Source organism: Pleurodeles waltl, chromosome 6 (assembly GCF_031143425.1).
Source record: "Pleurodeles waltl isolate 20211129_DDA chromosome 6, aPleWal1.hap1.20221129, whole genome shotgun sequence".
Taxonomy (NCBI): Eukaryota; Metazoa; Chordata; class Amphibia; order Caudata; family Salamandridae; genus Pleurodeles; species Pleurodeles waltl.
Window position 1 is genome coordinate 1,114,767,267 of NC_090445.1, and position 14,948 is coordinate 1,114,782,214.

Here is a 14,948-nt window from a genome sequence, read left to right on the forward strand (position 1 = left end):
CCTAGCATAAAACATGTCCATCGACTCGACTTCGGTCTGTTGCGCCTGTCTCAGTTTGAAACATTCGTAATCCGAGTTAAGTTGAGGATCAAAATGCCTATTCAAAGCAGTTACTGCTGCGTCAAAGTCAGACTTGTCCCCTGTATCAGGGAGAGAATCAGAGAGCTCCTGTAGTTCATTTCCACCCATCAGCAGCATTACAGACCTACGCACTGCCCCATCTGTTTCTCGGGTGGCGCAGAAATAATTTTCTAGGCGATTTATCCATAAGCGCCACCTGGGCGCAGCAGTAGCCGGGTCAATCAGTTGGCTAAACGGTGGTAATGAAGTGATTGAGGAGTGAACACTATTGTTTAACTGTGCTGGGAGTTGGGGGTTCCCTGGTGGTGGTGGAGGATTGGCATTATCTTGTGGTGGGGCACTCATATTTGCACTCTCTCACTCCAGTGATTTACAAGAGTTAACGTTTTTTTTTTGTTGAATGTCTATTTTCCTTTGAACTCCACCCTCCTTTCGTTTTAGTGCTTAACCTTCAAATTCCCTTTTCTTTTGTTGACAGATCACCCTCTGCTTAATATTTCTCTTTTTTTTTCTTCTTTTTTTTCAACCAGGCCTCCGCCTGCCAGCTACACCTCCTGCTTTGCTTTAAAGTTGGTCTCCGTGTTCTGAGGTGGAGACACGCCTTCCCCGCATCTTATTTGGGAAATCCCCGGCCTCGGGGAGGACGCGCGTCAGTTTCAGCTGCTCTCTTGCAGCACAGAGACGCTCAGAAGCGGAGCGCTCGGCTGGGAGAGCACGCGTCAATTTCAGCTGCTCTCCGGCAGCGAGGAGACGCCCGAAGGCAGAGCGCTGGACGGAGCGTTTTGCTCCGCGTAGTGGTTTTCGTCTCGGGGCGGGGCGTGGCTCACCGTCTCTGGCTTCCCCGATCGGGAAGCCGACCCACACTTTCTCTCCACACAACACGAGGCGGTCCGGCTCCACCGGTCGCCTTCGTCTCCGCCCGCGCAGCAGCCGACACCGCACCACGTTTTCACCGGTACGTTGTTTCTCTCAGCAGGGGCCTGTCACCTCTATATCGACATCTTATTTTTTGTGTATTGCGTGACACCTCGACATCCCGCTCGTCGCCAATGTAATTTGCGAACCGGCAACCTGTTAATGAGCACACGGAGACCTTGCTTGGTTGCCAACACGCATGGAACTGCGTCACCGCAGTTCCTTCTTTATTTATAACATCGTGCTCCGTGCCCCTCCCGGACACGCAGAGCACGCTATTCAAACAGGGAGAGCCCGCATGGCTCTCCGCACACTCTTTACAACGCCCAGCCTCACCAGCACGCCACGCGGCTTGGACACTTTTCTCCCCTGGGGCACCCCAGGCGACCTCCAGCCCCAAAATGGGCAGCCCGGGAGATTCTTGCCACCTCCATTGCAATGTCCAGGCCCACACATCTGTGCGGCTTCGTCCCGACCCCCATCAGTGCTCAGTGATGAAACTCTCCTGCTGCAGGAGTCTCCAGGTCCACGGGGTATCCCTCACCTCTTCCGAGGCTCTCCAGCGGTAGTCAGGTTCCAGGTGATCTTGGTTTGTGCAGGCAGCGTCTGGCCCATTCAGCAGCTCGCTGGCCCCGAGGTGCAGGTTCCAACTTGACCCAGGGCGGTCTGTGCCTCCTACTTGCCAGGCATGTATCTCTTCCTCCGCAATCCTGGGGATTCAGCACTTGGCTTCAGCAACTCGACTCCTAGACGCAAAGCTCCAAGCGTTAGAGGCCCAACTCTGCACCACTGCATCAGCAAGCCAGTCTCCCCTTCCGGGGAAGCTTCTCATTCCGGTGTGCCTCAGGGTCTGTCCCTGCGTCGCCGTCTCGGTGCCTGCCACATTCACCACCGCACCTCGAAGCACTCCGGCGCCGATGGTCTGAAGGTGCCAGCCCCCATTAAGATGCCCAGTGCGCAGCCGCAGGCTTCTCCACAGTTCTGGCAGTATCGTTATCTGCAATCGCTGCTCTCTGAGGGGCTCCCGATCAATCCCCCCATTATACCCGGGCTGATGCAGGTGTCATTTGTCTGGCATAGAGAGACATTGATAGAGAAGGATAATCGCAGTGCCTTGGTGGAGCTAATGGAAGAGCTGCAAGTAATGCCATAATAGGAATGATGAGAAACTTTTGCCTCTAACACCAAATTAAATAATGCTACTACCTGATACTGTTTCACGAAATATAACTGAATTTCTAGCAAATTCTGAAGCAATCGGTAGATGCTTTTATTAGAACTGTGGTAGATGCAGAGACCTTTCCTTATCTGTTTTGAGTTTTGAATAAATTAATTTTGAGTACTATTTTACAACTTCGGATAGTAATCGACCCAGGCTGGAGAATCTCTGGCCTTAGAAATAGGGTGACCAGATTTTCACAACCAAAAACCGGGAAGGGCACAAACATATAAATAGGAGTAAATGTTGCCATGTCATACAGTGATATATATATGCCCCCCCCCCCCCCAATTGCTGTCAGAAGCTCCAGGGTCTGACTGTTGATGAGTTCAGCCCTGGCTTATGGGAGACCTTATTCGAACCCTCATTAAATCCTGCTGTGCTGCTTAAATTATGCAAGCACCACAAAAGGTGACTACAAATGTTAAGCTGATAAGAGGGCTGGATGAAATGTGAGCCTGCACAACTCTGTGATTAATGTGCACATTTATCTGACCATCTCTCAAAAACTGGGATGTGTCTTTGTTTTTACAAAAAGTGTTGGGACACCGGGACAGTCTTTAAAAAACGTGACTGTCCAGGTGAAACCGGGTTGTCTGATCACCCAACTTAGAGATCACATGTATGAAAATAAGTGTTACTATTTCTGTGACCTTAAAAACAAAATACTCCTTAAAATATCTTCTATTAGTTTGCTCCTTTTTTGTGATCGAGCAGAAAAGATTCTACATCCTATTTTATCGAATTATAATATTAGAACTAATGATGAAGAGTGGGTCACTTTATGTTGAATAAAAAGTTTAGGTTTTGTAAAAACAATTGCACTGTATATTACGATGATCAAGAAGAAGAGATCTATCTGATGTAATCTGAGACTGATATCCAAGACGGTCTTCGGTAGTCCTAGAACTTTGTTAAAGATGCTAGGTTGGGATATTGTGCAATATTGATGTATGTACCATTTCTGTGAATGTCAATATGTTAGAAATTGGGTCTTTGGTTGGCAGTCAGTTACCCCCTGTCCAAGCAAGGACCCTCATTCTAGTCAGGGTAAAGCAGAATCACCCTCAGTTAACCCCTGCTCACCCCCTTGGTAGCTTGGCACAAGCAGGCAGTCTTAACTTCAGAAGCGATGTGTAAAGTATTTTTACCAACACACACAATAATACAGTGAAAACACTACAAAATGGACATCAGACCAGTTTAGAAAAATAGGTAATATTTATCTAAATCAAGCAAGGCCAAAACAACAAAATTCCAACATACACAAGTCAAGATATGAATTTGAAAAAGAATAAGAGTCTTCATCTTTAGAAAAGAGCAAGAATGCTGTTGGTACACCAAGTACCTGATTAGCGTAAAAAATAAAGCCACACAGGCGAGCGTCCATTGGAAAAGGGTAGCAATGCATCGATTCCTTACTCGCAAGTGAGGCCGTGCATCGTTTCCTTCTCCAGTCTGGTCAGTGATCCGTTGTTTTTCTCCCTTGCAAGAGAGCATTGCATTGATTTCCGGACCGGGCACCTCGGATCCGCGCATGGGTCGTGTTGACTTTGACGCCCAGGGATGATGCATGGAAAATCTGGTCACACAGTGTCAGAAAACCGCGCTGCGTGGGGTTTGCGTTGTTATCAGCATCCGTAAGTGGGTGTTGCACGTCGCTTCTCGAGCCGCGATGCATCTATCTCCCAGCCGCGATGCAGGTGGAGCATCGATTTTAGCCGTGAAGCCAGCGACGCGCCGTTTATCAGACGCGTTGCGGAAGGTGCGTTGAAAGTTTCCCCGCACGGCGCTCTGTGCGTGGATTTTCAGCTCTTTTCTGCCAACTTCACCTTTCAAGGGCCCATGGACTGGCTAGGGCACTACTTTGCAGGGCAGGATTCTCAGCAGAGAGTCCAGGTGCTGGCAGGGGAAGTCTTTGATGGCTCTGAGACTTCAACAACAGGAGGCAAGCTCAATTCAAGCCCTTAGAGAGTCTTCTCAAGCAGGAATGCACAACAAAGTCCAGTCTTTGACTGCTTTCACAGGCAGAAGCAGCAACTGCAGGATAGCTCAACAAAGCACAGTCACAGGCAGGGGCAGCCCTTCTCCTCAGCTCTTCTCCTTGGCATAGGTTCCTCTTGAATCCAGAAGTGATCTCATTTTCAAGAGGTTTGGGTCCACTACTGATATCCCTTTCTGCCTCTGAAGTAGTCCAACTTCAAAGGGAAGTCTCTTTTGTTTGTAAGATCCTGCCTTGCCCAGGCCAGGCCCTAGACACACACCAGGGGATTGGAGACTGCATTGTGGGAGGGCAGGCACAGCCCATTCAGCTGTAGGTAACCACTCCTCCCCTCCTTCCCAGCACAGATGGCTCATCAGGATATGCATGCTACTCCCCAGCCCCCTTTGTGTCACTATCTAGAGGAGAGGTGCAAACAGCCCAACTGTCAAACTGACCGAGACAGGAAATCCACAAACAGGCAGGGTCACAGAAATGTTTTAAGCAAGAAAATGCCTACTTTCTAAAAGTGGCATTTTCAAACACACAATCTAAAAACAAACTTTACTAAAGGATGTATTTTTAAATTGTGAGTTCAGAGATGCTAAACTCCATATTTCTATCTGCTCCCAAAGGGAATCTATACTTTAATAATATTTAAAGGTAGCCCCCATGTTAACCTATGAGAGGGATAGGCCTTGCACAGTGAAAAACTAATTTGGAAGTATTTCACTGTTAGGTCATATACAACACATTAGTATATGTCCTACCTTAAACATACACTGCACCCTGCCCATGGGACTGCCTAGGGCCTACCTGAGAGACACCTTACATGTAAAAAAAGGGAAGGTTTAGGCCTGGCAAGTGGGTATACTTGCCAAGTCGTATTGGCAGTTTAAAACTGCACACACAAACACAGCACTGGCAGGTCTGAGCCATGTTTACAGGGCTACTAATGTGGGTGGTACAACCAGTGCTGCAGGCCCACTAGTAGCATTTGATTTACGGGCCCTGGGCACCTCTAGTGCACTGTACTAGGGACTTACTAGTAAACAAATATGCCAACCATGGAAAGCCAATTACACATGCATTTTACATAGGAGCACTTGCACTTTAGCACTGGATAGCAGTGGTAAAGTGCCCAGAGTCTGAAAAACAGCAAAAACAGAGTGCAGCCCACATCAACAACCTGGGAAACAAATGCAAAAAGTTAGGGGAGACCACGCCAAGGATGCCAAGTCTAACACGTGACCCCCCCAGCTGAAAGTGGGGAGCAACTACCCAACCTCAAGGGAGTTCTCATCACTAAGGCGGAAGAATCTGGGCAGACCAACAGCAGTGGCGTGTTCTGTGCCAGGGCAGTGTTCCACTGTAAAGTCTATCCCCTGTAGGGAAATGGCCCACCTCAACAGTTTTGGATTCTCACCCCTCATCTGCATTAACCATCTGATGAGCCTGTGGTCGGTCCGAACCTGGAAGTGAGTACCAAACAAGTAGAGTCTTAGCTTCTTCAGCGCCCAGGCCACAGCAAAAGCTTTATGCTCTATTGCACTCCACCTACGTTCCCTGGGAAGGAACCTCCTGCTAATGGAGGCTAAAGGGTGATCTAGGCCCTCTTCAATAATCTGTGAGAGTGTACTGCTCCTATGCCATGCTCTGAGGTGTCTTTTTGCACAACAAACTCCTTGGAGAAGTCAGGTGCCTTCCGCACAGGTGCTGTGCACATGGCAGCTTTCAGGGCATCAAAAGAGGTCTGGCAAGCTTCTGTCCAGATCCCCTACCTTGGTTCTTCTTGGAAGTCAACTCATTCAAGGGGGCAACAATGGTGGCATATCCCTTGACAAACCCTCTTCTGTTCTGAGATCAGGGAGAGGTTCACTCCCTCCACAGACCCATCCTTCTCTCCAGCAGACAGGAGGTCAAGAAAAGGACCGCTTTATTCCTCCACTCCATCATCTGTCGCTAAGAGCATGGACAATTCAGTCCACTCAAAGTGTGGCTTGAGACGGTTCACATGCAGGACCCTTAAGGGGTTCTTGGGAAACCACAAGTCCACCAGGTAGGTGACTTCGCTCTTGCACTCCACCACCTCAGATGGACCAGTCACTTGTCCTGGAGCGCCCTAGGCTCCACTGGCACCATTACCCACTTATTTTTGCCTAACCTGAAACTCGACCACGGTGGCATTCTGGCCATACCACCCTTTCATGTCTTTCTGGCTTGCTTCTAGGTTCCCTTGGGCGAGAGCTCTGAAGCAGGCATTGTGGTTTCTGAAGGCCAGCAGGTAACTAAATACATCCTGGGAAGGTTTACTGGGGGCTTTCTCTAAGCCCTCCTTCACCTGACTTAAAGGTCCTCTGATAGGAATGCCATACAGTAACTCAAAAGGTCTAAATCCTAGCCCTTTTTGAGGCACCTCCCTGTAGGCGAACAGAAGGCATGGCAAGAGGACATCCCGCTTCTGCCTCAAGGGCTCTGACAGGCACATGCTCATGCCTTTTAAGGTGCGGTTGAATCTTTCAACCAGACCATTTATTTCGGGGTGGTAAGGAATGGTGGACTTATACTTTACCCCACACTCCTTCCATAGAGACTGCATATAAGTAGATGTGAAGTTGGTACCCCTATCAGATACCACTTCCTTGGGGAACCCCATGCGGGTAAAAAAAAACATCAACGCACGACCCATCATATGGTAGGTGATTAACCTCAGCGAAATGGCTTCTGGGTACCTGGTGGCATGGTCCACCAAGACGAGGATTAAATTGTTGCCCATTGCTGTCTTGGGATCCAGAGGCCCCACAATGTCAATACCCACCCTTTTAAAGGGTGTACTAACCACTGGAAAGGGTTGGAAGGGTGCCTTGCACTTCCCCCAACTCTAGCCACTTGCCTGACAAGTCTGGCAAGACCTACAATATGCATCTGAGTGCCTGCACATTAAGGGCAAGTAAAAGTGGGTGACAAGCCTGTCAAAGGTCTTGTCTTGCCCCACATGTCCAGCTAAAGGCACATCATGAGCCAGACCCAGTAGGAAAGCTCTGGAGCACTGGGGTTCCACCAGCATACGGGCTGACCCATGCACAGCAACCTTAAGCTCACTATACAGGAGGCCATCCTCCCAATAGATCAGGTGAGATCCTGGCTCCTTGCCAGCTGCCTGATCTGCAGCCTGCCACTGCAACCCCTCAAGAGTAGGGCATACCTTCTGTGCCCCAGAGAATTGCTCCCTGGTGGGTCCCCCTTCCTGTTGCAACTGTGACAGCTCAGGGACCTCCCCCAAGTCTGCCACCTGTTGCCCTGTAGGCTCCGGGGCATCACCCTCAGGCTCAGCCTCCTCCCAGACTGGGGGAACTTTTGGGGCCGGTTTCCCACGCCCCTTGCCCTTCCTCTTTTTGGCAGTCCCCTGGGCCACTGTTTCAGGCTCTAGGGGCTTCTGACCACCCTGACGGGCTGCCATTGACCTGGTAGATATGCATACCCACCCAGGCAGACCCAATATCTCCAAGTGTGACCTGTGTTCCCCCTCCTTCCAAGGGGAATCTTCCAGGTCATGACCAAGCAAACAATCCACAGGCATGGTTAGACTCACATCTACCTTCAAGGAACCTGAGACCCCCCCATTCAAAGTGAACCTGCACAACTCTGCACAGGCGCTCTGAGTGGTCCACTGCAACTACCTGGTGAAGTACAAGGGGATCTATCTGCGCTTCAGACACCAGGTGACTCCTCACTGTAGTCACACTAGCTCCTGTGTCTTTCAGAGCCTCCACCCTCTCTTCATTAATGGTCACCCACTGCCTGTATATTTTAGTGTTCTCAGGCACGAGAGTTCTCTGGACCATCTCACTGTCCCCTAGTGAGACAAGGGTCATTTAAGCTGGCTCCCACCCACCTGGAACCAACTCCTCCCCAAGCGCTACACTGGCCAAACGCCTGTGACTAAGCACCAGTGGGTGCCACTCTACCCTTGGGACATTTGGGATCCCCTATCACATGACCCACTTGGTCACTTGCATGACACTTACGGGGGGACCCCCCTCCACAGGTTTCCCTTTGGAGACCATGGTTTCTTTTCACTGGGGGCTGGGAATCCTTACCCTGGGAACTAGGTTGGAGCTTTAGAGAACTCCCCCTGTTCATCCTCCCCCCCCCCCTTTATTCTGAGAGGGACCCTGTCAACCTTTGGCGTGGTCTCCCCACACCTCTTTTGGACGCTGGTGCTCTCCCAATGGTCCACTTCCTACACAAGTTTACTGGGATCAGTCAGCTTGCTGTCAATCAGATGCTGGCACAGTTCTGGAAAACATGAACTATACAGGTGCTCTCAAGCAATGAAATTGTAAAAGCCCTCATACATTGTCACCTTACTGCCCTTCACTCAACCATCCAGTGACCTGCAAAAAGAATCAACACATTCCAACCATGTTTGGGATTCCTTCTTCTTATAGGACCTAAACTTGTCCTTATACTGCTCAGGGGTGAGACTATACCCTGTGAGTAGGGCGTCCTTCATGATAGAGAAAGTGAGCCCCTGAGGATCCCTCAAGGATGTCAGAGTATCTCTCCCCTGTACCTCAAAGTGCTTCCACAGACCCTCCCCCCAATGAGCTTCAGGGACCAGATTCATATGGATAGCCAACTCATACCCCTTGAACATCAAGAATATGTCATCCTCCCTTTTGTAATCCTTCACAAAGCCTTTAGGAATGTGCACCCTCCTCACAGGCTGCACTGTGATATTGCTGCCACCATCCATACTGGACTGGCTCCTCTGATCCAGCTCCCTCAAGCTGAGCTCATGAGCCAGCAGTAACATCTTCTCCTCCATGGCCATCCTCCTTTCTTCCATCCTAAATGTTTCCAACTCCACTGGTGAGCCCCCTCTGCCTGTCTGTCCTGTAACTCTCCAGTAGTCAGACCCTTGGATGACACGCTACTAACTGCTCTGGAGACCCTCACCCTGGACATAATAGGCCCACCCACTATACCATTGTGTATAGATTGCACCTCCACATCCTCCTCCTCTGTGTGCCCCTCAACTTTCTTGGCTGTCACCCAGGCCCTCAATGCCTTCTGCCGACCCTCCTTCCTGGTGGAGCCCTTAATGGGACATGCAAGATTTTTGCAGGACTGCCTCAACTGAGCAACTGTGTAGCTCTCCAGTTTCCCTAAGTCAAACGCAGCTCCAGCTGATGCATCTCCAGATTGAGACAAGATAAAGAATCAACCAAAGTACAAAGTTCTAAGGCAGAAAAAGAGTTCCCAATGAAGTTCAAAAGTCAATCAGGGATCACCAAAAATATGAAAGTAGGGAAAAAATCCAAAAGGAGAAAAGCAAAAACAAGCTGTATGTGGCCAAGTAATGGTCTGCACCGAAAACAGTACTGTACACTTAATCACTGTATCTCAAGTACAAATACAAGTCCAATCCTCAACACTGATCACTAATGTTAGAAATTGGGTCTTTGATTGGTAGTCAGGTTACCCCTTGTCCAATCAAGGACCCTCACTCTAGTCAGGGTAAAGAAGAATCACCCTCAGTTAACCCCTGCTTACCCCCTTGGTAGCTTGGCATGAGCAGGCAGACTTAACTTCAGAAGCAATGTGTATTTGTACCAATACACAGTAATACAGTGAAAACACTACAAAATGGACACCAAATTTGTGATATTTATCTAAATCAAACAAGACCACAACGACAAAAATCCAACATACACAAGTCAAGATATGAATATTAAAAAGAATAAGAGTCTTAATCCTTAGAAAACAGTGAGAATGCTGTTGTTACACAAACTACCTGGTTAGCACCAAAAATAAAGCTGCACGGGTGAGCGTGCATCGGAAAAGGGTAACGATGCCTCGATTTCTTACTCGCAAGTGAGACCGTGCATCGTTTCCTTCTCCATTCGGGTTGGCGATGCGTTGTTTTTCTCCCTCGCAAGAGAGGGATACGATGATTTCCAGACGGGGTACATCGGATCTGCGCTTGGTTGGGTTGACGCCCAGGGACAATGCGTGGAAAATTCAGTTGCACGGTATCAGAAACCCATGCTAGGTAGGGTTTGTGTCATTATCAGCCTCCATAAGCAGGTGTGGCGCATCGCTTCTCCAGCCACGATGTATTGATCTCCAGCTGCGATGCAGGTGGGGTGTCGATTTTAGCCGTGAATCCGTCGGCGCGTTGCGAAAGGTGTGTCGAGAATTTCCCTGCACGGTGTTCTGTGCATGGATTTTCAGCTCTTGTCTGCCAGCTTCACCCTTCAAGGGCCCAGAGACTAGATAGGGCACCACTTTGCAGGGCAGAAGTCTCAGCAGAGAGTCCAAGTGCTGGCAGGGGAAGTCTTTGATGGCCCTGAGACTTCAACAACAGGAGGCAAGCTCAATTCAAGCCCTTGGAGATTTTTCTTAAGCAGAAATGCACAACAAAGTCCAGTCTTTGTCCCCTTTCACAAGCAGAAGCAGCAACTTCAGACTAGCCCAACACAGCACAGTCAGAGGAAGGGGCAGCACTTCTTCTCAGCTCTTCAGCTCTTCTCCTTGACAGAGGGTCCTCTTGAATCCAGATGTGATCTAATTTTCATGGGTTTTGGTCCACTACTTGTACCCCTTTCTGCCTTTGAAGTAGGCCAACTTCAAAGGAAAGTCTCTCTTGTTTGTAAAATCATGCCTTGCCCAGGTCAGGACCCAGACACACACCAGGGGGTTGGAGACTGCATTCTGTGAGGGCAGGCATAGCCAGTTCAGGTATAAGTGACCACTCCTCCCCTCCCTCCCAGCACAGATGGCTCATCAGGATATGCAGGCTACACCCTAGCCCCCTTTGTGTCACTGTCTACAGGAGAGGTGCAAACAGCCCAACTGTCAAACTGACCCAGACAGGGAATCCACAAACAGGCAGAATCACAGAATAGTGTAAGCAAGAAAATGCCTACTTTCTAAAAGTGGCATTTTCAAACACACAATCTAAAAATAAACTTTACTAAAAGATGAATTTTTAAATTGTGAGTTCATAGGCCCTAAACTCCATATTTCCATCTGCTCCCAAAGGGAATATGCACTTTAATCATATTTAAAGGCAGCCCCCATGTTAACTTATGAGAGAGATAGGCCTTGCACAGTGAAAACCGAATTTGGCAGCATTTTACTGCCAAAAACTTAGGGGAGACCACGCCAAGGATGCCAATTTTAACACAATATATTGTCTTTTATCTTTTATTTGTTCTGCTTTAACTTGAATGATGTCATTTGTGCAATCAGTTATATGTTTGGTTAATCTATTATGTGAATTTATTAATATTACTCGTTTGATGTGATTTTATTAATATTGCTCTTATTTAATTTGGTTCGTATAACAGTAAGCATCTGCTTGAGAAATCATGGTATTTTTTCTTTCCAGTTTTGTTTTTCTATAAGATGCATTTTTGGAAATAAAAGTATTCTATGCACGGAAAAAACTTGCAAGGGTGAGACAAAAAACCTAAAGGTGTAGTGGTGGAAGAAGGAAGCATGAGGTCGAATCAACACTAGGCAGCTGGTATATGATAACACCTGCATTCAGAAAAACTTTTGGCTCCTGACCTATTTTTATTTTTAACAAATTAGGTACTGGTGCAGCTAAACTCTGATACACAGGACTTCAGGCATACGCTGAGCACCAGAAAGCAATAGATTGTTATCCTCAGCACAAGGGAGAGGGCGTGCAGCTGACTGCAGCCTTTAGGCAGAAAATCGGCTCTGAGTCCTCCAGTTCAGCAAGGGTCCGTGTGAGACTTGATATTCTTCAACTTGAGAGACAGACAGTTGTTACAAACTGCTCCAATTTAATGAAAGCAGATATTTCATTGTCCCATTTGACATCAATGCCAATTAGGGTTTAAAATATAAACAAAGCAGTCAATAAGCTTCACATAATCTCCATTTTCCTTGGACCGCTAGTATCAAACATGTGCAAATGTTTGAGAAAATCACACAGTAAGTATGCTGTGTTTTGGAAACTGATGCTGTTGCTGTGCAGAGGTGATTACTGAGGTTGCCACATATACCACAGTACTTGGACAAGAGTGTTACATTTAAACATGCATTGAAACAGTAACACAACGAAAAAGTGGAGACGGGAGGAACTTGGAAGACTGAGATTAAAAGGCAGGAAGTGCATGGTGATAGAAGAAAGAGAAATGAAGTTGTTTCAAGACTATGAAACCTTGATGTTCTGCAATCCCAGTATTCAGTAATGCTAAGAAATAATGTGAGACTCTACACTTACTTTTTTGTTTGAGCCCTTTCTCCTTGATGAATCATTAAAATGTGTTGTATTTTAATTGCATTTATAAATTGCTTACAAACTCTGTTGAGGCCATATAGAACCTTCCACAGAGAAGCACATTGCCCGGGGAACTATGGATAGTGGTTAATTTAATATTTCTTAGTTATTGTTGAATGTTGGGGTTAGTTGTGCTTTCACAGGAACCTGTTAATCCATTGACTCCACTTTCTGTGTGACAAATTAATGGTGATCACTAGTGGGAAGAAGTAGATTATGTGAGCCCATGCAGAGATGTTTTGGGTTGAATAAACAGTTGTTGACCATTTCTCTGAATTTTATGGATCTCGGTTGCTGTTTTTTGCTGGTAGGAGTTCCAGAATTTGGCAGGCTGTATGATTAAAGTAGTGCCACCTGCTGATTTAATCCTGTGGGAGGAAATGATTAGTAGCAGAGCTGGGAATATTTGTTATTTTTTATTTGGAGGCATTCAAGGCCTGAAATTGCCGTTTATCACCTTGTGAATGATAAAAAGCCGAGCAAGGAAAATTAAAGCGCTTAGAAGTAGCAAAACAATGTTTCCTAGCAGCCCAGCTGTAATTTAAATAGTTTCGGCAGATTATGGAGAATTTATGCGCCATTGAACAATGAGGCAAAGCGCGTTTAATCCCACAATTTCTTCATGCGTCCCCCCCCCCAAAAAAAAAAAAAAAACTCAAAATGCTAAGAAAGCCAGATCCGTACTCCTCTTCAATAGGCTTTACAAATATACGCTGCACGTGATTACATAATTAAAACTAAAATGATTTACATTCCAAATGAGCACGAGTGTGTAACGGGACGGATTTTTTTTAATTTTTTTTTTTTGCTGTGGTGGACTGTGAAACAAAAGAAAGTCGTAATCAGCAAATGCTTTGACGTTGCCTGTTGTAAATGGAAGCCATCTCTGTCCCCGGCGTGCCGCTCTTTTTGGTGCTGGCAGATTTGCATCAAGCAGGTTGTGAAGAATCATCGGAATACGGTGCATCCTGCACCAAAGAGAGTCCTGCATCCGATGGACCCTGCCTATTAGAAGGGCTGCATCAGGAGAAAACCTGGATCAGAGCGTGTGGACATTGCGTCAGAAGAATGGTTCTGGGTCAGTGGAGGCCACCTTGGACCCTCGAGCCCCAAACCAGCTCTGCATTAGCCTGCTACCCAAGCTCTGAACTCATGGGCCGAGCACTGAAGAAAAAACACAATATCTGTCTTAAAAAGGAAGAGATACCTATCTAGTGACTGAGATGATCTATTCTGGTTTCCACGGGTGACCAAATTATGTAAATTAAGGCAACTATTAATTTACAGAGCCTCCTTTTTATACCTGGCTTGATAGGGCAGCTGTCATCAGACAAGTATCTTAATACCACGAGAGAGGGGCTTTGGCTCATACCACTAGTTGGGAGGCAGGAGAACACGTTTTGATTGGGCAGACGTTGTGTGCTTCCACAAAAAAGTGCTTGCTATTTGGGCAGCTCTGATCATTTTGTTTATTATCCAGTTGACTGAGCTGCACTCCATTGGTGAACAACCTGCTGCCAATTTGAACATCAGGCTTTGGCCTGCCCCTGTCATAATGTCCATTTTCAATGTGTCCGTCCCGGATGAAATGAGCCATTTTGCCACTTTTGACGCACTTCATTTCAAGTAGCTACAGTATTTCCACACCAGTGTTTTTATCCCTGCTCTCTAATAAGAGCCTATGTTATGCTGAGAGGGTCTTGGGGGCTAACATAGGCTCCTGAACTCAGGGAGGGGTCATGGCAGGGTAGCCAGTTACTTAAAAGAACTAGAGTGTAAAGTTCCAGTACTGGCATTGCCTTTAGGAAACCAATATGATATACCCCACTTCAGTCATACATGCAATAGATAAGAACCGGGAGTCGGGACTACGGCTCCCAGAATGCATTAGTTTCATAAACGCCTAGCTCGGAAGAAAAATATTCATGGTGATACTGGGTAGTCGGCTGTCTAGGGACAACTGGAGGGCTTCCAGGTCTCAGGAGAGCAATGGAAAAGTCGGGGACCTGCATTTTGCTGGCTGAAGGGGCATCTAGCGCAGCTGAAGTTGGAAAGGGGTTGTATCTAGCGCTCTTCTCCAGAGGGAGAGGCGAGCCTGTGTGCCAACCAATGAGAGGAGGAGCCGTGCGCTAGGAGGTGCAGCGGGAGGTAGCCAATGGGCGGGCAGCTCTCGGACATCCAGGGTTGCACTGAGGCTCTGCGTTAGACATCCTGACACCGGTCGTGAACTGACCCTCTCTGCGCTCCTATGTAACAGGGCTCGGGCTGAAGAAAGAAACACCCCCAGCAAGAAGGGCTTCCGAGGAGGTACAGAGAAGGGAGCAGGGACCGGGTAGCTATGGGGAGGTAGGAGCGCGGTGGCGGGTCACTCCATCAGAGCCAAGGAAGTAGACGGTGACACAAGCTGTCATGTCATTGACGGGAAGGAG

General features: G+C 47.6%; 1 protein-coding gene across 1 annotated transcript in view; it reads left to right on the plus strand.

The window, feature by feature from the left end:
* The first annotated feature begins 14,695 nt into the window (after positions 1–14,695).
* CDA (cytidine deaminase) overlaps positions 14,696–14,948 on the plus strand; it is a 37,024-nt gene continuing 36,771 nt past the window's right edge. The window contains exon 1 of the mRNA XM_069240274.1: positions 14,696–14,826. The gene's annotated coding sequence lies outside the window, so the exon portion shown is untranslated. The remainder of the gene's footprint in view (positions 14,827–14,948) is intronic.